The sequence below is a fragment of the Miscanthus floridulus genome, chromosome 13, assembly GCF_019320115.1.
Source record: "Miscanthus floridulus cultivar M001 chromosome 13, ASM1932011v1, whole genome shotgun sequence".
Classification (NCBI taxonomy): Eukaryota; Viridiplantae; Streptophyta; class Magnoliopsida; order Poales; family Poaceae; genus Miscanthus; species Miscanthus floridulus.
This window is the reverse complement of record NC_089592.1, coordinates 10,252,059-10,278,717: the sequence shown is the minus strand read 5'-3', so window position 1 is coordinate 10,278,717 and position 26,659 is coordinate 10,252,059. Positions and strand designations below refer to the sequence as shown.

Genomic DNA, 26,659 nt, shown 5'->3' with positions numbered 1-26,659 from the left:
GGTTTTGACCGGCACAAATCCTATGACGATATTTTTCTTTGTCCGACGGAGTATTAGCCAAGACTATCCGAATAATGGCGTGAAAGAGATTAAAATCTTTGGACAATAATATTTACAGGATTTGAGTTTTTTTTATAACAGAGAAGGGAAGGAAGTTTTAGGAAGGATATAGCCCTGTTCGGCTTACCCTATATTCGGCTTGTTCAGCTTCTTTTTTTAGCCGTAACAGTATTTTTCTCTCACAACAATTCAGCCGGAACAGTATTTTTTAGCCAGTTTCAGACCAGCGAATGGAGCTATATTGATAAATTTCCCCTATCCTAATAATCATTGATCAAATGGGTCCCAGCGTGCCTGGGTTGGTTGCACGATGATCGTACTGTTGGAATAAAAGCAAGTGTAGACTGACCACCAACCCAGTGCCCAGTGGCCACTTGAGTCAAGTCTTCGCTTGTACCCGAACCTATATGCATATGGTGGCTGCCAGGTGGGCCCTGGCTGTCGCCAGAACAAAGCAGAGTCACATATCATAGCAAAGATGTACAAATTACTCTGAAACGGTATTCCTCTCTGCCGTTCTTCCTCATCTACTACTACTCTCTTGCATTGTACCCAGATCCATTGGTTCTAGTGTCTTCTAGGACCTTCTAGTATCTTCCTCCTATGATCGATGCCCCTTGCTTGCTGCCAATCTTGAACTCTTTTCCTCTCAGGATGTATCAGGACAAGTAATCAGTGCTTGCTTTTGCTTGTTATTGCTGGTGGCTAACATTTTGACTAGACATTGAAGGTTCGTTTCTCATCGCCTCTCCATCCTGCTTCCACTTCACTTCTGGTTTTCGTAACAGATAAATAATGGCTTGCTACCCATTTTTGCAGCAAGCAAACATGTGATGCTTATTCAGGTTCAGACAGAGAATTTCTCAAAAGCTGAATCTGCTGCTCTGTTTCAAGGGAAGAAACTGGTACTATTCTTACCTACACTGTTTTTCCATTTTAAGAAAAATAGCATGGATCTTTGGCAACTTACATGATTCTTCTCTACCTCCTGACATCGGGAATGAGTGTTCACTGATTCATCCTTCTGCCTCTTCCTATTCATCTTCTTTCTCCAACAAGCGCACCTATTCAACTACCGCAACTACTCCAAAAGTATCCACAGATCTCCAAGCCTTAAGGTATTAGCTGATCTGACCTCGAAGGACTAGCTCTACTTTCATTACATCTTGCAAATTTGTTACTACTTGCTGGCTTGCTGCTCTAAAAAAACATAGATTCAATGTACAAGAAACTGGTACCTATGAGTTATGACCGAACGTTGACTTTTTCCAGCAAGCCTCAAAGTATTTCAAATGGTTTTAGCAGATTAGACTTCAAAAGGACTCTCTCTCTCTCTCTCTCTCTTGACTTTTTCCAGCAAGCCTCAAAGTATTTCAAATGGTTTTAGCAGATTAGACTTCAAAAGGACTCTCTCTCTCTCTCTTCTGCATTACATCTTGCAAAATAGTTACCATTTGTTATTCAGTACGAGATTTGTTTTATTCATGTAGATTTGATGCGCAAGGAATAGTATTGGTGCTAAAGAGTGAACTTTGACTTCCGCTAAAATATCCAGGTCGATCACATAAGAAGAGATGGCAGAGATTGCTGTTCTTCTTGTCCTGAAAAAGATTGCCATAGCTCTGGCAGGAGAGACCCTAAGTTTTGCTAAACCTTTGCTTGCTAAGAAATCTGAGTTGGTAGCAGCACTCCCAGTTGACATGAAACTGATTAGTAATGAGCTTGAGCTTATTCGGGCATTTCTTAAGGAAATTGGCCGTAAGGGATGGAAAGGTGAAGTAATAGAAACATGGATAGGACAAGTCCGAAGACTGGCTTATGATATGGAAGACACTGTAGATCATTTTATTTATGTAGTTGGTAAACACAATCAGATAGGATCATGGTGGGATTACATGAAGAAAATAGCCAAGAAACCTCAACGTCTGTTTTCACTAGATGAAATTGCTAGTGAAATTAAGAGAATAAAGCAAGAGCTTAAACAACCATCTGAATGTAGAGACCGCTGGACTAATCCCTTAGATGGTGGGACTGATATACCTGCAGGAAGCTATGAAACTGAAAAAGAAATATATCTTCCTGGACATGATTACTCAATCAGTGACGAGGAGCTTGCGGGAATTGATAAAAATAAGCAAACCTTGATTAGTTCATTATCATTTGAAGATCCATCACTTCGGATCATTGCTGTCTGGGGTATGGGTGGCATTGGAAGAAGCACTCTTGTCAACAATGTGTACAAAAATGAAGGGTCCAACTTTGATTGCCGTGCATGGGTTTCTATCTCTCAGTCATATAAACTAGAGATGTATGGAAGAAAATGCTGACAGATCTTGTCCGGAAAGATAAGAAAGCATTTGATCCTGGAACAATGGATAGTGCAGAACTAAGAGTGCAATTGATAAAAGCTCTAGATAAAAAACGGTACTTGATCATACTGGATGATGTCTGGACGGCTGATGTTCTTTTCAGAATTAAAGAGGTTCTTGTAGATAATGGCCTTGGAAGTAGAGTAATAATCACAACAAGAACTGAGGAGGTAGCTTCAATAGCTGAGGATAGTTGTAAGATTAAAGTAGAACCTCTTGGTGACCATGATTCCTGGCATGTATTTTGTAGGAAGGCATTTCCGAAAGTTGAAAATCATATCTGCCCTCCAGAGTTACTTCAGTGTGGTAAAAACATTGTGGAGAAATGTGATGGTTTGCCATTAGCCCTTGTGGCAATAGGAAGCATATTGTCGCTAAGACCGAAGAAAGTTGATGAGTGGAAGCTATTTTATGATCAGCTTATTTGGGAGCTACACAGCAATGAGAACCTTAATCACGTGGAGAAAATCACAAATCTAAGCTATAAATACCTACCAGACTATTTGAAGAACTGCTTCCTGTATTGTGCTATGTTTCCAGAAGATTATCTGATACACAGAAAGAGATTGATTAGATTGTGGATAGCTGAAGGATTTATTGAACAAAAAGGGACATGCAGCTTAGAAGACATCGCTGAAAGTTATCTTAGAGAACTTGTACGACGGAGCATGCTTCACGTTGCACACACAGAAACAGCTTTGGTAGGATTAAATGTATTCGTATGCATGATCTTGTGCGTGAACTAGCCATTTTCCAATCTAAAAGAGAGGGTTTCAGTACAACTTATGATGGAAATAATGAAGCAATGCAAGTGGGATCAGATTCTCGACGAGTGGCTGTGCTCCAATGCAGCAAGGGCATTCCATCAAACATTGATGCATCCAGGCTTCGCACCTTCATAACGTTTGACACCAGCAGGGCATCATCTTTGTGGTATTCTTCTATTTCCTCCAAACCGAAGTACCTCACAGTATTAGACTTATCAGGCTTGCCTATTGAGACCATTCCTAGTTCAATTGGGGAGCTATTCAACCTTAGGCTTTTGTGCCTCGATGACACCAAAGTGAAAGAACTCCCTAAATCTATTACAAAGCTTCAAAACTTACAAACATTGAGTATTGAGAATGCGCAGTTAGTGAAGTTCCCAGAAGGGTTTTCAAAACTGAAGAAATTGCGACAGCTTCTGGTTTCACGGTTGCATGATGCAACTTACAACAGTTTCAAATTTTGTGAAGCTATGAAACCATTTAAGGGCTTGTGGAGTTTGATCGAACTGCAAACTCTGTGGACCATTAAAGCAAGTGAAGTATTTGTTGCAAAACTTGGAAATTTATCCCAGCTGAGAAGCCTTATAATTTGTGATGTAAGGAGTAATTGCTGTGCACAATTGTGTGGTTCTTTGTCAAAGATGTGCCAGCTGTCAGCATTAATAATAGAAGCACGCAACGAAGATGAACTGCTACAGCTGGATGATTTGACATTTCCAAATCCCCTTCAAATCCTTACTTTGGTTGGACGATTGTCAGAAGGAACTTTGACATCGCCCTTTTTCTTAAATCACGGAAATGGGCTTCTTAGGCTAATGCTATATTACAGTCAGCTTTCAGAAAGTTCAGTACCACACCTCTCTAAATTGTCAAACTTGACTGAGTTATCTCTTGTACGGGCATACACCGGCCAAGAATTATACTTCCAAGCAGTGAATTTAAAGGAACTTTACTTGAAGAATTTGCCCCATCTCAATCAAATACGCATACAGAAGGGAGCTTTGGCCAGCCTTGAACGTCTAAAAATGCATTGCCTCCCGGAGCTACGAGAGGTTCCAGTTGGTGTCAGATATCTCGAGTCCCTAAATACAGTAACTTTTGTTGATATGCATCCTGATTTTGCAAGCAGCATTCAACCATACACATACGGGACAACGGCATAAGGCAAGTGAAAGCTTCTCAACCTACAGATTAAACTTTCTTCATGTCTTTTCTAAGGTTCGTAAGCTTTATTATTTGGCGTTAGATGGCTTTTAACACCACTTACTTGTTTTTTTTTTAATTTGGATGTTTTCTTGTGTAGAGCTACAAGTGTAAAGTCTCGTTGCAATTAATGAAGATTCCCCTCACTAAATACTCCCTCCAGTCACAAAAATATGTTTCGATAAGATTTGGCCAAACCTTAAAAACTACAAACATCGATAACTTTTAAGTCTTTTTGTTTGGCAACATGGATGATATATGTGCAGGTTTGTAACTAATGGTGTATGCAACTGTGGTAACTAAAATGTGGCTTTGTTAGCATCTAGGTCTTCGTTAGAGATGCTTATATCTGCCTGCCGTAATGACCGGTTCGTGGAGTGGCCACTTAGGATATACTGTGCAACCACAAGACTATGGATCTGGTCTTAACTAATTACTTGAGTTTGTCTAATTTGATAGCAGCTTACAATACAATAGAGGGGGGTTCTAGGTTTTAAGAATGATGCTCAGCCTGCCTTTGGTTGACGTCTTGATGATTGTATGCCTACAGGGTACTCGCCCTTAGGAGGATGGTATCATTCACCTAGATTGAAGGCAGTATCTTATTAAACGTTTCCTAAAAAGTCTCGTAGTGAAACCCAGCCATCTTGGAAACCTTGAAAATGTGATATGGGAGTAATTAACCCTCATAAATAGGAATCACAACCTGTGGGTAACGTGCATAATACTTGACATGAAAAAGTCATGCCCGTAGGTGCAAGACAATGTAATAAAGAAAAAAAAAAGGCTTTGTATGCATAGTCATCTGAAGTACAATATCCAAGTCAAACTATCATTCTAATTCAGTATTATTAACACATAATTGCAGATCGACTCAGAAGGAGTAGAATATTCACTACCATTCACTAAAAAAATGGTTTTTGGCATTGCTGATTGGAAACATGATTGATAAAGTATAAGCAAATTGGTCACTAATCACTAGGCAAAAATGATAAATCAGCACCATATCAAAGCATTGACAATTGGTAACATGGATGATATATGATTTGTCTGTGGGTCTACGGTTACCTTATGGCCGCCGCCAATTGGCAGGAAGTAGGATGGGTGCATTGGCGAACGGTTCATGATGGGTGTATTGAGCTTGGGCATTACTGTGGAGAGGAAATGCAGCACTAGAACTAGAAGCTGTTGCATTGACGTTGTTAGGGCATGGCATGTCATCCAGGTACCTAGGATCCAAACTTTGAGCAGAAAGCAGCACAGGCACTGGCACCAAGAAAGAGGAACAGCAGGCGCCAAGCAACATCAGGCCCGGTTAATAAGATGAAATAGCAGAACTCAACGTTGTTGCAATACAATGTTATGTATTTATCTGTAATAATGTTGTTTCGGTAATTATTCGGAACCATTTCGAACTGAGAATGTTTCAGTCTGTATACGAAGCATTTGGCAATAACATTTCAGAGTATGTATGTACTGAGCATTTCATAATATTTTCCAGTATTCCAGGACAACCTGATCTGACGACATCGAGAACACAACTTATTTAGGGCGCTAACAACGCATGTAAAAATAATGGAATTGGAATCCATACCTTTAGCAGGCGTGACCAGGCCATTGGCCTCCGTCAGGAGGGCATCCAGCTCCACAAGTGGCGAGACGATTCCAGGACATGGAGCCGCAAAGCTCGCTGCCGATGGATCCGAAGGTGCCTACAAGTCGACAACCAACACGGACCACGCCGTGGACTCGAATCGATCCGCCGCGGGCGTCGACTCAGCCGGGGGCTTGAACAACTGCTGTAGCAATTCCGCCGTCGGCGTCTCCGCTGGGGCTGCATTGCTGCAAGACGCTGTTACAGAACTGAATGAGGAACTCGAGATCACTAGTAATCGGTGGGATTGGATAGATAATCGGACAACGGCCGCGGCCGCAGCCGCCTCCGCCACCGCCGGTAAGGTGCGCGGTCGGTTGAGTTCGAAAAAATTGTAAAAATGACGCTCACTACGACACTCGGTGGATGACATGGCTTCTACGAACGTGGGTCTCATGTCAAATCTGCAGATGACTGATATTTCGAGTCTCATTTTTGTAAATCGTCAGGTTCGCGTATCCAGTAGTTCGAGTTCTTCTCTCAGCTCCCGGACCGCCCATTCGGACAGGTTAACGGCCCCACAGGTCCCTTCTAATTACTTGATCCACTCTCGAATGTTGCAGATGTTGCGATCGTTCATTCCAAATGTTTCATTTGTTGTTTCTCAAAAAAAAATGTTTTATCTGCTTTTTCAGACGTACGTTGTAAGTATGTTTATTTAGATGTAGCATATGTTTTACACATATGTCGCAAAAGTATGTTCCAAATATTTTAGTTGTTTCGGTCTTATGTTGCAATAAGTGTTTTCATGTTGCATGTTGTAAGTATTTTATCTAGATGTTTCATATATTTCACACATACGTTGTAAGTGTATGTTGCAAATGTTTCATTCGTTTTAGACATATGTTGCATTCATGTTTTTCATGTCGTAAGTGTTTCGTGTTTTGGAGGTATGTTCAGAGAATGATGGGGCACGCGAGCCGGGGGCCGACGGATGGGGCGTGTGGCGCGTTTGATGTCCTGCGGACGGAGCGTGCTCATCCTCACTCATCCCAGCTCCTGGGTCTTACCCGCGCAGAGAGAGAGGAGGGTGTCAGGGGGAGGAGCGGCAGGCGCGGGGCGAGGTGAGACGAATGGGAGCGGGGTACCATGCGTGGCGGGATGAGGCAGACGAGGAAGAACTGCAGCAATACAGTGGAAGTGTGGCGTGTTTCTGCTGAGCCGTTCGGTACCGTTCGATGAAATCATATCCCATTGAACGTATGGGCGTTAGAAATTTCCGTGTCAATATCTTTTTGAAGAACTAAGAGAATCGGATACATATATATTCCTAACTTTAGTCTCTTAGCCTTTAAGCAATACTGAAAGGATCAAGATGCCCAAGAGGGAGAGAGAATTGGACTAATTCTAAAATTCTTTGCAATAATTAAACCCTATATTTAGCCTACTTCACCCCTTGTGCCTAGAATGTGTTCCTATTGTTCTACCGTATAAAAGTTTTGCACCCTAGATTCCAATCCTACTCTAGCATGGTAATTCTAAGAATGTAAAGACAAGAAATGAATTGCTCGAATATAAATGCTTAAAGTAAAGAGAGGAGAAGAAACACGGAGATGTTTTGCCGAGGTATTGGAGAGTCGCCACTCCCCACTAGTCCTCGTTAGAGCACCCGCGCAAGGGTGTAGCTCCCCCTTGATCCGCGCAAGGATCAAGTGCTCTCTACGGGTTGATTCTTCGATACTCCATCGCGGTGAATCGCCCACAACCGCTCATAACTTGAGTTGGGGCATCCACAAGCTCTGTCGGATGATCACCAAACTCCTGATCACCACCAAGCCGTCTAGGTGATGGCGATCACCAAGAGTAACAAAGCACAAACTCTCACTTGACCACAACAAGCCTAATGAGAAGGGTGGGTGCATACTTGCTACTCTCCTTGCACTAATGAGGCCTTAATCTTGGATTCTCAAATCCCAATCACCTCACTAGGCTCTTGCTCTCCTTTTTCACTCTCAAGGGTGTTTCTCAGCTGAATAAATAGGCAAGAGACCTCCTTTGGTCGAGTAGAGTAAGTATTTATACCCTCTCATTCAAAACATAACATTTGGAGGCTGAGTCATCACTCTATGGGGTGACCGGACGCTCCGGTCAGGGTGATCGGACGCTCCGATCAGTTATCCCCGCTATTGTGTTAGAAAGAGCCATTAAGTTCTGACCGGACTCTGTCCTGCGTCCGGTCAGCACTGACCGGGCGCGTTCGGTCATGAAAAACGCTCTCTGGAACCTTACTGATGTTGACCGGATGCTGGCACCCAGAGTCCGGTCACTTCGCTGTTCAGCGTCCGATCAGTTACTGGATCCTGACCAGCGTTCGGTCAGCACTGACCGGACGTGTCCAATCAAGAATCTCCCTCTCTAGAATCTCTCTAGAGTTGACCGGACGCAGGCACCCATCGTCTAGTCACTTTTCACTCAGCATGCCTGGTCCTGCCTTATCCGCTCAAGTACTACTAGAAGAGTTGGATCTATTTGCGGTGGCTATGGAGCGGAGCTGGAGCCACTGGTCTCTCTGTCGTGTGGTCGAGGAGGCATCTAAGGAATAGCCTAGTAATCATCATCAGAACTGTCACTAGGGCCGCTCTCAACCACACCCTCCTGCTGAGCATCTAGCTGCTCCTTCTCTATCACTGCAATGCCCCTAATGATCTCATCCTGCTGGGCTGCTGTCTTCGGGACCTCTGGGCAATGACTCGACTGGCAAGGTGTCCTCACACTACTATGGCGAAGCATCTAAGTCATGTTATAAGGAGAGAACTCTGTAGTAGCACCTGTGTACTCAACCATCGTCTCTGGGGACTTCTGTGTAACTGCCTTTCTAATCAAGAAGGTAATCTAGTTTGCATAAGGCAGCTGTCGGTGACCTCTGAAACCCTCAGCAAGTGTGTCCTCCATCTCTAAAAGAATGACATCCCAAATATCAAATACGGTCTGCTGCACCAGAGAATTCACTAACCACAACTAGATGCGAGTCAATCCCTCGTGGTAACCCATCCTCGGGAGCAGAGTCCTCATGATAGCATTAAGAAGTCGATCTATAGGAGTAAGGTCACATGGTGTCCTGCTCGCCCCCTCGCTGAATGGATCTGAGAAACATGGTCAGACAAGATCTGTGGGTGGCATAAGCCCCACCGTGTGGGCGTCTAGGAGGCTCTGTCTGACCATAGCAAACCTCGTGAAGGCAAATGAGTGACTCTAGAATCCTAAGAATCTCTCTGACCCTCGAGCTTTGGAGCCTGTAGTCACAACCTCTAAATGCAAAGTATATGAATCTATGCCTCAGGTCAATCCAAAGTGAAGAGTAGAACTCATGGACCCATGATGGAACATAGCGGCCAGTCCATCCAAGAAGGTCTGTCAAACCTGGCAGATATGATAGATGGGGACGAATCTACTCACCTACAGCTGCAACAAGTGACTTAATGGAGCAAACTCTTTGAGATCTGAATGCAACTCCACTGTTCAAATAAGCATTATAGAAATCCTCCTGCAGTGGTGTATAGAAGTGCTCTAAAACACACTCATCCTGCCTCGGTGGAAACCAGTCATCAAACTACATGAAATGGAGCTACTGCACCTGCTTGGCTGTGGCTACCCTTAGGTCAAGGTGAGTCACCGAAGGTGGACCCTGTGGTCTAGGAGGCAAACGAGAACCCCTCCTTTGTGTCTCAGGCCTCGGTGACACTTGCATACGTGTATGACCAGAGCATCGAAGCTGTGGCTGAGGTGTCTGCTCTATCTCCTCGGTCTGCTCTTCCTGCTAAGTATCCTCTGACTGCTCTACTGGCTGTGTCTGCTGCTCTGGCTCCCCTTGAGGCTGACTCTCCTCTAAAGCGACACACCGTCCTCCAAGCATGACAGTCCTAGCTGAACCACCATGAAGACTCTCAACCCTCTCAACGGTGGCCCTCTGAGCTGGTGATAGCTGATCTGTAATACGAACACCACTCCTAGCTCCACCTCTCTCTACTCGCTCAGCGGCGGCTGCTACTGCTGTAGCTCTCTTAGCCTCCACATCAACAAGTTTCTGCTTCTTTGTTGTGGTCTTTTTCGCCTTCCCCTTCTCTTGATTAGTCAGGCAAGGTGGAGGTCTAGGATCCTCATCACCGGGACCACCTCCAGCATTCTTGACTTGTGCCATTGCTGAATCTGAAGAGAATTACTACCACAAACAAGAATTAACTGCCAACTGACACTCGTGAGGCTTGGCCTCGATTCGTACTCACATGCTTGTCCCCGAGTTTACTAACAACTACAAAGACAACCACAAAAGCACCGACTCGCTACATGATAGAATAGATATGATATATAAATAATCACAATATACATCTAGAGATGCGAAACTCTAAGAAGCAAGCAGTAGATATGAAATTGAAAACGATGGTTTGCTACCTGATGAACCGGTGACCGATCAGCAGAGGAACGAACCACAGGGCACCACTAGAATACGCCTAGGGTTAGGGTTTGTGATGTGGAGTGATGCTACGGCCGAGCAATGCAATGTAGGCATGGCGGATGGGTCAAATTGGCGTAGCAGAGGTCAGCACATGGGCGCGGCGCAAGCACGACTGAGGAGGCACAAGCGCGGCGAGCTTGTTGCGGTGAGATTGGCATGAGTATGGGCACGTCGTGAGTAGTGCGCAGTGGTGTGGCTATGGGCAGGCGGCACGGGCAGGCAGCGTGGTTGCAGCGGACACGGTGGTGGAGTTAGGGCACGACGATGCAATGTGGGTGGAGCAGCACGACGGCGAGATTAGGTTTGCATAAGTGCCGTGACATACCGAGGAAAAGGTATATATGGTGGCCCCCCTTGACGGATAAGGAGAATTACATCCACTCGATTTCCATTGATCGGACACTCAGGTGGCAACAACCGGACGCTACCACCTAGAGTCCGGTCGACAACAGAGAGGTCCAAAACCCCTCAAGTCATGACCAAACGCGTCTGGTTACCCTTGACCGGACACAGCCAAAGTCCAGTTGGTCCTATGTTCGTCTTCTTCGCCTGATCGGACGTAGGGACATCATCTGACCGGATGCAGTATAAGTTCTATTTTAGCGTCCGATCACTCCTGTGCGATTCTGTTCACCTCCTGTGAACTGACCAGACGCTGGAATCCAGAGTCCGGTGCAGCGTCCGGTCGCCCTTTTTCAACGAATCTTCAATGTTCCTTCGCGCTGCCTGTTTCCAATCAAGTCCCAACTTCAGTAAGACCCAAATAAACACCAATTAGAACTGATGTGAGTGACCTCTCTCAAACCCTCAAATTTTTTAAAATATTTTGCCTTAGGCTATAATTCTTTTTAAGAAAATAGGCAATAAAAGGGTAATTGAAAGGAAACGACAAAACAACACACATGCATATGAAATGTAATACTTGAAAGTGATTCTAGTTGCTTGTCAAGTTTGATCCAAGGTTAAGCTTCTTCACACGCTTTTCGACGGTTATCTTAACCATGTTAGACAAGCCCTATATGCATTATTAAAAATTAAACATGTTGTATATTACAATGCAATGCAAGGGACAACACAAGCTCATTTTCTAATGAAGTTACTAAAATCAAGCACATTGAGCTCATTCCTTAACTGACAAAAATAGCCTCATCTAGCGGTTTAGTGAAGATATCTGTCAATTGATCCTCGGTCCTTACACCTTCTAGTGATATATCATTTTTAGCAACATGATCTCTAAGAAAGTGATGGCAGATATCTATGTGATTGGTGCGAGAGTGTTGAACCAAATTATTAGCAAGCTTTACCGCACTCTCATTATCACACAAAAGAGGTACCTTTTCTAGAACTACACCATAGTCTTGCAAAGTTTGCTTCATGTAAAGTATTTGTGCACAACAAGCACCTGCGGCAATGTATTCCGCTTCAGCGGTGAACAAAGCCACACTATTTTGCTTCTTAGAGGACCAAGACACTAGTGATCTACCAAGCAAATGACACTGTTTACATCAAAATTTGGGAAGAGGAATATGGGAACTCGAAGCTTCCAAGATCATGTCAATCGAGGAATCAATTGCGTAAGGATCGATATCAGCTGATTTAGATACACCAGAATCGGCTCTCTTCGAATGACATCAGCAGATAACGACAATGAGCTACAATTGGCGTCGAGGAGAACATGTCGGACTCTACAAAAAGGGAAAGATTAGGATCCAAGTTATCTTAAATTAGAAATGTTTTATTCTATACCAAAAATTATAACGAGTCGTGCTTAAGTAGGATTCATGCTTAGATTATGGGTATAAATATTGGACCCCGGCTATTGTAAAAAGACATCCAATCAATCAAATACAAGTAACTTTCTTTTTGGCTCTGTGCCAACCCTTAGGAGTAGGAGTAGAGTAGATTTCGACGAGTTCTTCAACAAGCAGGGCTGCATCGGTTCAGCCGACCTCCGGCTTGTCTGTAAGTACCGTCATGGCTTATACTTCTGTTTGTACGGCTAAATCGATCTGGTCGACCTCCACTGTGAACTCTAGTATAAGCTAGTTATCGACTCTTATCTAGTTCAAGTATGGCTGCATCGATCTAGTTGACCTACACTGCTCGAATTAGATTAAGATCAAGTTATCGGCTCTACCTAAGGGTGGCGTCCTTCGGGTAGATTCATTAAGTTACCGATCTTGCTGATATTCTTATTGTCATTAGTTTTCAGCAATATCAACCTGCCCGGTCGAGATCGATTTAGATCAGCATCATATCCTTTAGTCTATTGTTTGCCTTGCTACAACACAATATTGTTTACCTTGAGCGATGGTTTATGTTTCATCGGCTGTTTTTACTTTGATCTTGATCTACATAGTACGCGGTTAAGGCATATATGATCTTAAAGAGGTTTGCTGGCTAGTTAAATCTGGTCTATGGTCCACTATTATGACTGTAACGATCCGGTCGATCCCCACTGATAGCACTGTAGATTGGAGGATGCTAGTTAGTAGATCTGTTCTTGATTAGGCATGACTTTAACTGTTTGCTATGCCTACATCGGCTAAATAGGCGATCGCTTATGCGTTAACGCCTATAGTGTATTTATATGATTCTGTTAAATGTAAATAGATCTGTTTACTTTAAAGGTTTGATTTGTTATCTTTATCACGTCTGCATCGATCCAGTCGAACCCCACTGTTAAAGATAGCAGGTTAGGTCTGATGAGTTGATAGGTCTGTCCATGTGAAGTAGTCGATTGTTAACACGTTGTAGACCCTTTTCACCTGCCTGAGCCTTCACGTATAGCATGTCTTTCGGAAAGCCTGTCGATGTATAGATGTTTTTATAGATTCTAAGGTTTTAGTTTGTTATTATCATCATAGCTGCCATCGATTCGATCGAACCTCACTGATGATGGTAACAGATTAGATCCAGAGTGTTTGTAGGTCCATTTGTATTAGACAGTCGATCTGTTCGCATGCTATATCTTTTCTCGATTAGATTCATCGGCTTAATGCTTTATACTAGTAATATCTATCTAGTTGATGATCTCACTCACATCTACCTATCAATATGAAATCAATCGCTACCCATGAGCTTTACAGTCCGTCATAGTCGATTTCTATGCATATCGGCTATTTAGTCGATTTTCCCATCTGTCTGCTCCCGAAGCGGCACCCTTGAAACTATCTGGGCAAAGATCGATATGTTCCACCTTAAATTACTGATAAACTTTATCTCCTTGTTAATTGCATGGTCAAATTGACTGGCACGTCTTGGGAGGAATACGCAGGATCGACTAACCCTGCATTGAAGCTAAGCGGATCTCTAGGCTCATCCTAAGCAGATCCTTTTGGCTTGCCATGTGTCAACACATCTTTGCACCGACACACATTTTGGCATGCTCAGTGGGACCCCACAATCGTCATGGTGGCTTACAACAACAGCGACATCCTTATGGTGCCTTACGAAGATCTACCTGATGGAGATAAAGATATCATCAGTAAAGATATAGAAGAATTTCAGAATAAGTATTTGTTGTCCTACACCAAGACACGTGACAATACAATTGTTCAGAAATATCTACTACCAAGAGTTCTATTACATGGGCGGACAGATGCAGATGAAGCTAAAGACATGCATTTCTTCGTGGAAGCTATAAACAAATATGTTCATGATGCCATATCGAGCCATAATGAAGTTTTCTTGAACACATTCCACAACACCATAAAAGAGGTGTTTCATGGATATCCAATTGATCAGGTTGGGCCGACTTATTACAACATTCTACATCTATCGACTCAGGAGACTAATCTAGCCGGTACTAGCCATCAAGAAGCGGCACCAGCTGGTAATAATGATGTCCAGGTAGTTTAGAGCCCATCTGAGCAAGTTCAAGGTGCTACTAATAATTAGATACAGTATAATCCTAGATCGTCAGTGCAGCATGTGCAACAGCCGACGGGATAAGGTTAGAACTAGATATTTAATTTTGGCACATCAGGCCAAATATCATCATCAGCTCAAAAGATAGCGCCATCAGTTCAAAGGATTCGTAGAGATATAGATCCTAACGTCTATAACCAGAGACTTCAAGCAGCAAACCAGCAAAGAACCCAGTAGATAGAGATTCCACAAGGATATCATTATGGCACGGATTACAACACCCTTCAGAATGCAGCGAGCAATATTGAGAGTTCAGGCAATCTCAAGCCAACCGCCGGTCTATCCATGCTCGAGATGAGTATCATCATAATAATATGGATCGGTGCTTAAAAAATAGAAGTATTCATAATCGGCTAGAGAAGCGAGTTCTAGATCAAAACTGGGCTGATTATGAAGAAGAAAATAATGAAGAAAAATATATTTGACAGGAAGGCCAATGGTGTCCAGGAGGTTTAATAAGAAGCTAGAAAAGAAGGGTGCAACACCTAAGGAATAGAGAACTGGAACATGCTCAAGCATCTGGTAGACCTCAAGTGTGGTGTGCTAAACGAACAACCGATAGAGAGTAACCATCGGCTAATATTCAAATGGCTTTTCTATTGTCATCAGAATTCAGGGCTCCAGCAGATCAAGAAGTTTATTCAGATTTTGATGAATCAGAGTATGAGGAAATAGTTACCAAGTTGACAGTTATACAACAGGCTATATTCAATAAGCCAGTCAAGCATCGGCACTTAAAGGCTTTATATGTAAAATGTTTTGTTGATGGGAAGCCGATGAACAAGATATTGGTGGACGGAGGTGTTTCTGTCAATCTTATGCCTTACACCACTTTTCGTAAACTTGGCAAGGGACCAGAAGATTTGATTGAGACCGACGTGATGCTTAAGGATTTTGGGGGTAATGCGTCTAAGACCCTAGGGGCAATGAACGTCGAACTAACAATCGAGAGTAAGACTCTGCTCACCACATTCTTCATCATCGATGAAAAAGGTTCCTAAAGTCTACTCCTCGGTCATGACTGGATTCATGTAAACTATTGTTTGCTATCGACCATGCATCAGTGTTTGATTCAATGGCATGGAGATAATGTCGAGCTGGTTCACGCTGATGAATCTATGAGTATCGCAACAGCCGATCCAATATATTGGGAGCTAGAAGACTTCGAGTGTTTTTCTGGCAAGCTATGGGAAGGAGGCTTCATTAGAGTCAATAATGAAAGCCAACAGCCGATCCAAGCAGTCGGCTTTGAAAATTTGTTTTAATGGATAATCCAATAGATGGTACAGATGGCAAACTAGGACATGGCTTTACGTCGGTCGATGAATTAGAAGAGGTAGATATTGGTTCTAGAGATAGGCCTAGGCTGACATATGTAAGTGCCAAGTTGGATCCTGAGTATAAGCAAGAGTTAGTTGAGTTATTAAAGGAATTTAAAGATTGTTTTGCTTGGGAATACTATGAGATGCCTGATCTAGACTGATCAATTGTTGAACATCGGTTGCCAATCAAACTTGGATATCGGCCGTTTAAACAAGCTCCAAGGAGATTCAACCCAAACATTCTTGATGATATCAAAAAGGAGACTGAGAGGTTGCTAGAAGCAAAATTTATTCGACTGTGCCGATATGCAGAATGGATATCGAATGTTGTTCCTATATATAAGAAAAATGGGAAGTTAAGAGTTTGCATCAATTTTAGAGATCTGAACAAAGCTACACCCATGGATGGTTATCCGATATCGATAGCTGATATGTTGGTAGATGCAGCGGCGGGCACAAGGTTATTAGTTTCATGGATGGCAATGTAGGATATAACCAAATTTTTATGGCTGAGGAAGACATAGCAAAAACAACTTTCAGATGCCCTGGCGCAATCGGTTTATTTGAATGGGTTGTGATGACCTTTGGTTCGAAAAATGCCAGTGGAACTTATCAGATGGCAATGAATTATATTTTTTATAAGTTGATCGGTAGGATTGTTGAAATTTACATTGACGATGTGATGGTAAAATCCAAAGGGTACAAGGAACATCTAGCTGATTTGTGGGAGACTTTGGAGTGCACAAGAAAACATAGTCTAAAGATGAATCCTAATAAGTGTGCTTTTGGAGTATCAGCTGGATAATTCTTGGGTTTCATGGTCCATGAGAGAGGAATCGAAATTGGTCAAAAGAGTATGAAAGCGATTGATGAGGCAGTACCCCTGGCTACTAAAACAGAGTTACAATCTTTGCTTGGTAAGATTAATTTTATCAGGAGGTTTATTTCAAATTTATCAGAAAAAGTTCTACTGTTTTCTCCCTTGTTGAAGTTGAAAATGATCAAGAGTTTAAGTGGAGTGACGTACAACAAAAGACGTTCGAGGAAATAAAAGAATATATGAAATATCCACCTGTGTTGGTCCCTCCTCAGCAAGGTAAGCCTTTTAAGTTGTACATATCAGTCGATAACCAGACAATTGGATCAGCCCTGATGCAAAAGTTCGAAGGGAAAGAGCGAGTTATTTTCTATCTCAGTAGGAGGCTTCTGGATCTAGAGACAAGATATTCTCCCGTTGAAAAGTTATGCTTATGCTTATATTTCTCTTGCACTAAGGTACGACATTACTTGTTATCGGTTGAGTGTACAATTGTCTCCAAGACTGATGTGATCAAGTACATGCTATCAATGCCAATGTTAAATGGAAGAATGGGAAAGTGGATTCTTGCATTGTCAGAATTTGACTTGAGGTACGAATCGGCTAAAGTAGTCAAAGGGCAAGTAATAGCTGATTTTGTCACCCAACATCATAAGCCAAGTGTTGGCTATGTGGAGCCGGTACCCTAGACGTTGTTCTTTGATGGGTTATCATGCAAGCAAGGTGGTGGCATTGGTGTTGTTATTATTTCACCTCGAGGGGCAAGTTTTGAATTTACTTTTTCAGCTGAACCAATGATTACCAACAACCAAGTAGAATATGAAGGTATTTTTAAGAGGCTTCAACTTCTTCGTGAAGTAAAAGCCGAGGCAATTGAAGTATTTGGAGATTCATAGTTAATTATTAATCAGTTGATCAGCCTATATGAATGCAAAGAAGATACTCTGAGGGGATATTATGATGAGTGGCAAGGGTTGTCAAGGAATTTCCTTATGTCTCTATTCAACATATTCCAAGAGCACAAAATCAAGAAGCTAATCATTTAGCTCAAAGTGCGTTAGGTTATCGAGTGTTTCAAGAGGTCTTAAGTAGTGAAACCTCGAATAATGATTGGAGAGTTGAAATAGCCGACTACCTTAGAAATCCATCACAGAAAGTTACTAGGAAGCTAAGGTATAAATCAACTAAGTATGTTTTATTAGATGATCAACTATATTACAAAACAGTCGATGGAGTATTGCTTAAATCAAGAAGAAGCTAAGGTGTTGATGGATGAAGTACATGAAGAGATATGTGGAGCTCATCAATCGGCTTATAAGATAAAATGGATTATTCGCAGGACTGGATATTTCTGGCCAACAATACTGGAAGGCTGTTTTGAATATTATAAGGGGTGCCAAGATTGTCAACGTTTTGGTAATATTTAGAAATCACCCGCATCGTCTATGAATCCAATAATCAAACCATGGACGTTTCGAGGTTGGGGAATTGATCTAATTGGCCAGATTTTTTCGCCTTCAAGTAAAAGACATAAGTTCATATTGGTAGCAATGGATTACTTCACTAAGTGGGTTGAGGCAATTCCTTTGAAGATGGTAACCTCAAAGAATATGGTTGATTTTGTCAAGGAGCATATTGTGTATCGTTTTGGGATTCCTCAAACTATCACCACTGATCAAGGGACAATGTTCACATCGGAAGAGTTTGGAGATTTTGCTGCCAGTATGGAAATTAAGCTGCTAAATTCTTTTCCTTACTATGCTCAGGCTAATGGCCAGGCAAAGGCGTCCAATCAAATTATGATTAAGCTGATCAAGAAAAAGATTGAGGAGCAGTCAAGGAAGTGGCATTCAACGCTTAATGAGACATTATGGGCATATAGGATGGCCTATTATGGATCGATTAAAACATCACCTTATGAACTTGTGTATGGTCATAATGCAGTCCTTCCTTAGAAAATTCAAACTGGATCGAGGCGTGTCACATTGTAAAATGATTTGTTAGCCGAAGTCTACAAAAATCTTATGATAGACGACTTAGAGGACTTGAGTAGCCATCGGCTGCGTGCTCTTGAGAATTGTCGACACGAAAATGTGTCAACACACAGCAAGCCGGTGTTGCACCACCCAAAACTTGTGAAAATAATGATTTTTTTTCTAAAATTTTACCATATATGCACAACCTATAGCAAGTCTATGCATCCACAAGGTAAGTGCACCATCCTCTAATTTGCTCTAGCCTCGCCACGGGCTGCAGCTCTTTATGAAAATGGAGCACCGGTGTTGACTGATGGAGCATTGACACACTGTGGCTAGTCTTAGTTTAAGAACTTAAAAAAGTTCTGAGAGGCATCAAGAAACCTGTGACGCACTTCAACGAGGCTAGCTCCTAACCTGTCAAATAGGAACACGAAGCCATGTCATGATCTATCTTACCTTAAATTTCCAGTTCTCGTCTGTATTTGTTCATTTTCATATTCTTGTATTATTTGTATTCCATTTTCGTTCTCGTTCCCGTTCGGTTCTTTGTGATCAAATATGTAATAGAAACGAAAATGGTTATGTGGATTAAATTTGCCGTCAGTTTTCATCTCTAATTGTGGCACACGATCAATCATAATAAAAACTAAAAAAAAAGCTACTCTCCCAGCTCTATGGTGGTTCACTTAATGAATTGAATGTTGTGGGATAGATATTTTTACATACGGTTGGGTAAGTGAACGTGGAAATGCGTTACCATCTGCCTATAAAAATGATTTTCATATCAATAGCATTGTCCTAGCTAAAGATGGGTTTAAAAAGGTCAAGCATGCTCCCAACCAAACGTTCGTTAGTCAGAAAAGAAAAGGAGGAGACGATGGAGCTGGAAGGAAACCAAGGACGTCAACCGCAAAACTTTGGGACTAAGCTAAAAAATACGTGCTCATGCACATCTATATTGAAAAAAAAAACTGCTTTCGATGTTCATTAATAATACATGCTTACCTGGATTCTAGAAAGTCAAGCAGCCACAGAGGCATACATTAGGCAGGCCATGACATATGTAAATCGTCATCTTAGTGACGTAAGCCTCGAACGTAAACCAAGGGCAAGCATGCATCATAGCCATTTTAAAAGAAATACTCCTAGCTAATGATTTTAAAAGAAGAAGGTCGTACCTTTGGCACACTAAATATAATGCCACATCCATATTAATTCAGAAAATTTTGACTACTTTTAAGGGAGCCATCGGGATCTCAAGTTATATAGCCTTTATCTTTGTCAATATGAATATAAACAAACATAAGTGTCAGTGCTACTACGTACCTCTCTATCTCAGATAAATTAAATTCTTGAGATGTTCTAAATTTAATTATAACTTTACACAGGGAAGAGAGTATCAATATTTCTATAAAAATATATTCCATAGCACATCTCTAATGATACTAGTTTGATGTTATAAAAAATAGCGGTCTTTTTCTATAAATTTATTTGAATTAAAAAACATTGATTAAGACAGAAATCTTAAGATATTTTGTATGAAATTAATGGAGGATCTAAATTCCAGCGCGATGTGTTTGCACAGAATCATGCGTAGTAGTGGCCACACTTGAGTCGTCGTCGTCTCACAAACAGACAGTGGCATATTGCTTTCACCCGTCCATCTCAATCGACTCATCAAGATGTTGTCCATCAATCATCCCAAGTAGCACGCACTCCGTTGATTTAATTATCCTAGTCAAGTCCTACGCCAAATGTTGATAGATGTTGACAGGCCTCTCGCTAAAAAAAATCCCAAAATGAATGTAATTCTACGTACGAATGTAGACAAGCATTTGTGCATATTCGTACCTAGAATTCCATCTTATTAAGGTCTCATTAGACACGGCTTCAAACAGCTCTGGCTCATACTTCAGTGCACAGAGAAGCCAGAGCTGATGAAAAAAAAATAGCTTCATTAGCTTCTAGTTTATTTTAAGAGTAGAGATAAAAAACAATTTCTTATTACTATAGTGTATAATAAAAAACTAAACAAGAATCAATCGAAGCCCCACCAAATAGGGTTTAAAATTCTCACCCTTCAATCGTAGTCTAGATAGCTAGCTAGATACTCCCAAACATACGTTCTTAATTAATTTGCAAGTTAGCTTGGCTTGTGTAGCAAGTTAGATCGTCTCAGCTGTTGGCCGAAATCATTAATGCCCAACGTAGCGTTTGCGATCGAGAGCTCTCATAAATAATTTGGATGGGTAGGCCGAGTGCTTAAATATCTTTCTGATCTCAGCTAGCTTCGTAGTGAATCTTATGTCCAGGTTAATTAAGGATCGATCTGGATATACTGCCCAGCTCGTTTCGCTGAAATTTGGCTACTGCTGACACTGATTTATTGTGAGAGAAAAACACTAGTCGTTCGCTGAAAAGTATCGCTGAAAACAGGGCGATAATCAACTAACTTTGTTGAAATAAGTACACTACATATAAAACACATAGGTTTACTGGAGCATCCGTGCTTTTTTTCCTGCATGGGACGAGTGCAGTACTATATTATATTATATTATATACATGTATAAAACCTCCAAACAAATTTGTCATTTGGAAAAGACGTGTTATTATATATAATAATAACAGTAGCGGACACACACAGCGCTTAGACGGAGCCTGGGAGAAGCTTAAGGTGGTGATGAGAACATGTAATTTATTTAAGCTTGAAGTAGAGCATGATGCAACGAATATCTAAGCGTATGGCAGCGCCGGAGCTTCGCAGATCTCGAGATCACACATCGCCTCTAGGCGCTGCTCCTCTGGCCACGTCGCCTCCACCCGCTCGTACATCCCGGCCGCTGCAGCTCCTCGCGACGCCTCCAAGGTGCTCCCCATCACCAACGAGGACTCGATGAGTCTTGGTGGCTTCCTCCCTGGGGAGGAGCAGCTTGTTGCCGTATTCTCAGATCTTTTTTATTTTTGCAATTTTTGGAGTCTGTGGAACCCGATCTATATTAAAAAAATCACCCATTAGCTGCTCAACCATATTACTATGCGTCATCAACTTAATGGTTTTTTGGAATCTATAGAACGATACTGATGAGCATGTATCCTGACAATCATTCTAAATGCTTTCAAACTCAAAGTGTATGGAAGCATAGGCTTTGCTCTATTAAATTTTGTGTACGGAAGCAGGCAAAGTATGTTGGTCAGTACAGAGTTATTGATTATGATTCGTTAGCGGCTTATTATCTCTGTTCACTTCCTTGCTCTGTTTTGCTATTTGTTAGTTCTACTGAACTTTGCTCGACTGGGGTTCCTACAACAGCAATACTGAATTTATCTACTTCTTTGGCATAGCAGAGTAAGGGTACAAACTAAATATTTGTCTTACTATTAAGCTTAAGATTTGGATAGCAATTGTTGTAGATGCATATATGAACTTCTGAATACTAGAATCCCCTAGCTTGTGTTTCATGTTCCGATGGAGCAAAGAGTCATTTAAAAAAACAGTGGTAGCAAGTCAGTGCTGAACTGCATTTCATGCTTTCCTTTGTTTTGTTTTGTTTTGTTTTTTTGTAATTGTGATTTCCTTTGATTATTCTGAAGTTAGCCAAACCAGTAAACGAGTCCTGTCAATGGCTTATTGAAATATTCTCCTCCTTATTTTGCAGCAAAACCATCCTTTGAATTGTCTGGGACGCTTACTGAAAGACCGACAAAGTTACAGGTGCTTATCTAGAGATCTTGTATATTTATGTGCTCATAGGCTTACATCTGTGCTAAGGTTACTGAGGCTGCCGCCATGCTCACTTGAGGGTAACTTCGTCGCCTTCACCTCATCTAAGGTTGATGTTTCATGGTATCTGTCTACAATGCTGATTGACACTAACTGCAGGTTTGCTGTTAGTTATGAATTTTGCCTTCTTCGAAGGATCATGTGCTCATTGGTACGTCTAATCCAGTACAGTATTTGGGTTGCTTCAACTGTAGCAAAATGTTTTTTTCTCAATACATTTGAGTTGGAGCATTTAACTGAGTAATAAGCAATTTAATTTTGCATTCAATTACGTGAATTATGTGGTACGTACTTGAACAAATTATTCAAATGGTTTCAAAGTTGTTTAGGCACTTGATTTAGAGTTGTGGCCTATATATACTCTTACTCCGTAGAAAATCATCATCAATACTATTGAAATTATGTGGGGCCACCTAAAAAGCAAGTTAGTAGTGATATTTTTTTTATACTGTCAATTACATGCAGCACAGTGGCAGTTAGTAGTGATATTTTTTGGTATACTGTCAATTACATGCGGCACAGTGGCAGTTAGTAGTGATATTTTTTTGGGATACTGTCAATTACATGCAGCATAGTGACAGCAGTTATCCACTTTTTAAACAAAGGAAGTAGTACCTTCTGGTTTAGATGACTCACTGATGAATAGCAGAAAGCACAAGCTTGGCTTTTCACATCTGGTGCACGAAACACTAGATAAGATCAGGGTTCAGCTTAGGATGTGAGCATGTCATTGCGTTCATTGGGTAGCTTTGTGGTAACTAATGATTAACTGATGAACAACTCAGTATGTGAGCCATACAATTTGGTAGAGTAAACGGCTTTTACGTGGTCAGTTTAAATACCCTCTTTGTAAAGAAATAATTGCCGATTATTTTTCTTGAACTTTTAACCGTAGACTTTCTGTTCACAAGGCAATGTTATTGAAGGGTGGTTTTTGTTTCTCCGAGCCATTCTTACTGCTTGGACGGTTCTCATGTGTTAAGGTCGATTCTTTGACATGTTTTTATGAAATATATTGTTAGTTTTATTTTTCAATGCTCAGGAAACTATAAATATGTAGACCTTGCTAATCAACTGGTGAACTCGATCACTGCACAATGTTCTGAAGACCTGTGGAAGTGTCAGGATCTCATTTTCATTGTTGTCCATGTAAATTTTCTTGCACAGTTTTCTTGCATAGGAGTAGGGTTAATTTTGTGTAAATTTTCATTTGTGGCGGTGTGATGGCAAATAGAGCAGCTAAAGGGTAAGCCACTTTTCTTGCATCTTTAATTCCAACACTGCTAGGACTGATAAGTAACTAAAATGAACTTGTTTTGGCAGTGAATGCACATAGTTGTGCATGTATTTTTCTTAAGTTTGTCAAGCTGCTGCCTGCACGTACTTTTCTAATATTTGTCAAGATGGTGCTACTTATTTAACCATTTTTGTAACAGCTTCGTTGTTTTCATAATCGTCTTATTTTCACTTTGTCGTTTCGCATTTGTAGCTTCTCGATGAGACAGAAACAATGCTTGATCACTTTGAATCTGACACAGAAGTTCCTAGAATCGTGCTCAAAGCCTGGTGATCAGGAGATCCAAACATGCATTATGTCGCTTCCTGCCAGTCCTATCAAACCTGTGGTGAGCTTGAAGCCAAATTGTCTCTATTACAATATTTTTTGTGATGAATTGCTGATACATGTAGCTCCAGTCTGTTGTTACATGTTTCCAAGTTTATTGTAATGTTGTATGTATGTAGTCCTAAGCAAATGGGGGTTTCCCTCCAAGTGTGCATGTTGCAACACTATGGGCTTAAATATATTTCTTGTCTTGGACTGCATTGTCCTAGGTTGGTGAGCTCCAAAGCAGTGGGCACCTCGAGAAAATGACATTACCAACATGTGAGGTTAGGGGCCAAGACTCTTGTAAATGGAATATCAGGGCTCAATCAAGCAACACATTCAGTTGCTTACTGTTTTACTTGGTAAGACTAATGATCTCCGCATTGCCAAATCATAAAAAATAAAATATTTCAAAGGAATGTCGAACTCCTAGCTTATATAGAGAAAAGATCTAGTTGATAATATTAGTTATCTTGTTATCTTGTTCCTCTATCGTTCTTTGTTTGCCCTTCTTAGCCTTATCGTCTTTTACCATGGGCCATGGACCGATGAACATCAAGTTCATTGGATTAGTATGAAGGATCCGACTTTCATATTATTTACATGGCAACCAATCGTGAAAGGTTTTTACCACTCCAAGACTCAAGTCTGGATTCAAGTTAGTGAGGATGCCACACAACCAATGTTATCTTCACACAAGGTGCAACACATTTTTTCTGCGATTTTGTGGATTCCATGTTCAAGGATGGTGATATGAACTTTTATGTATGTATGCACAAATGTACAGTACTATAAATGCACACCTTGATGATTGGAAGTCACTGATGAGAATTTAGCCATTTTGTAATATAGACATTCCGGACATCACACTCGCAATATCGTTTTTTGGTAGCAATATAACACATTCATTCTCAAATTATTAGGGCGCTATTTTTTTCCGTTGCAACGCACGGGCATTTACCTAGTATAATAAAAAAAATACATGCTCATGCACATCTATATTGAAAAAAAACCTGCTTTCGATGTTCATTAATAATACATGCTTACCTGGATTCTAGAAAGTCAAGCAGCCACAGAGGCATACATTAGGCAGGCCATGACATATGTAAATCGGCATCTTAGTGACATAAGCCTCGAACGTAAACCAAGGGCAAGCATGCATCATAGCCATTTTAAAAGAAATACTCCTAGCTAATGATTTTAAAAGAAGAAGGTCGTACCTTTGGCACACTAAATATAATGCCACATCCATATTAATTCAGAAAATTTTGACTACTTTTAAGGGAGCCATCGGGATCTCAAGTAATATAGCCTTTATCTTTGTCAATATGAATATAAACAAACATAAGTGTCAGTGCTACTACGTACCTCTCTATCTCAGATAAATTAAATTCTTGAGATGTTCTAAATTTAATTATAACTTTACACAGGGAAGAGAGTATCAATATTTCTATAAAAATATATTCCATAGCACATCTCTAATGATACTAGTTTGATGTTATAAAAAAATAGCGGTCTTTTTCTATAAATTTATTTGAATTAAAAAACATTGATTAAGACAGAAATCTTAAGATATTTTGTATGAAATTAATGGAGAATCTAAATTCCAGCGCGATGTGTTTGCACATAATCATGCATATGGTTAGTAGTAGTGGCCACAGTTGAGTCATCGTCGTCTCACAAACAGACAGTGGCATGTTGCTTTCACCCGTCCATCTCAATCGACTCATCAAGATGTTGTCCATCAATCATCCCAAGTAGCACGCACTCCGTTGATTTGATTATCCTAGTCAAGTCCTATGCCAAATGTTGATAGATGGAGACTGGCCTCTCGCTAAAATAAATATTTCCCAAAATGAATGTAATTCTACGTACGAATGTAGACAAGTGTTTGTGCATATTCGTACCTAGAATTCCATCTTATTAAGGTCTCATTTGACACTGCTTCAAACAGCTCTGGCTCATACTACAGTGCACGGAGAAGCCAGAGCTGATAAAAAAATAGCTTCATTAGCTTCTAGTTTATTTTAAGAGTAGAGATAAAAAAACAATTCCTTATTACTATAGTGTATAATAAAAAACTAAACAAGAATCAATCGAAGCCCCACCAAATAGGGTTTAAAATTCTCACCCTTCAATCGTAGTCTAGCTAGCTAGTTAGCTACTCCCAAACATACGTTCTTAATTAATTTGCAAGTTAGCTTCGCTTGTGTAGCAAGTTAGATCGTCTCAGGTGTTGGCCGAAATCATTAATGCCCAACGTAGCGTTTGCGATCGAGAGCTCTCATAAATAATTTGGATGGGTAGGCCGAGTGCTGAAATATCTTTCCGATCTCAGCTAGCTTCGTAGTGAATCTTATGTCCTGGTTAATTAAGGATCGATCTAGCCCAGCTCGTTTCGCTGAAATTTGACGGCTGCTGATGCTGATTTATTATGAGAGAAAAATAATATTCGTTCGCTGAAAAGTATGGCCGAAAACAGGGCGATAATCAACTAACTTTGTTGAAATAAGTACACTACATATAAAACACATAGGTTTACTGGAGCATCCGTGCTTTTTTTTTCTGGATGGGACGAGTGCAGTACTATATTATATTATATACATGTATAAAACCTCCAAACAAATTTGTCATTTGGAAAAGACGTGTTATTATATATAATAATAACACACAGCGCTTAGACGGAGCCTGGGCGAAGCTTAAGGTGGTGATGAGAAC

The 26,659-nt window shown here is 41.0% G+C and overlaps 1 long non-coding RNA gene and 1 pseudogene across 2 annotated transcripts; both read left to right on the top strand.

Annotated features, from left to right (window-relative positions):
• The first annotated feature begins 568 nt into the window (after positions 1-568).
• LOC136501138 (disease resistance protein RPM1-like) lies at positions 569-5,902 on the top strand (annotated as a pseudogene).
• A 15,289-nt stretch (positions 5,903-21,191) lies between these two features.
• Positions 21,192-24,273, top strand: LOC136500719 (uncharacterized). Of its 2 annotated transcripts, XR_010770094.1 has the most exons (5): positions 21,192-21,420; positions 22,211-22,355; positions 22,435-22,486; positions 23,825-23,960; positions 24,169-24,273. It is a non-coding gene; the product is annotated as an uncharacterized lncRNA (long non-coding RNA). The 2 variants fall into 2 exon arrangements; XR_010770093.1 differs by having other exon boundaries at positions 22,211-23,960.
• Positions 24,274-26,659: the final 2,386 nt, after the last annotated feature.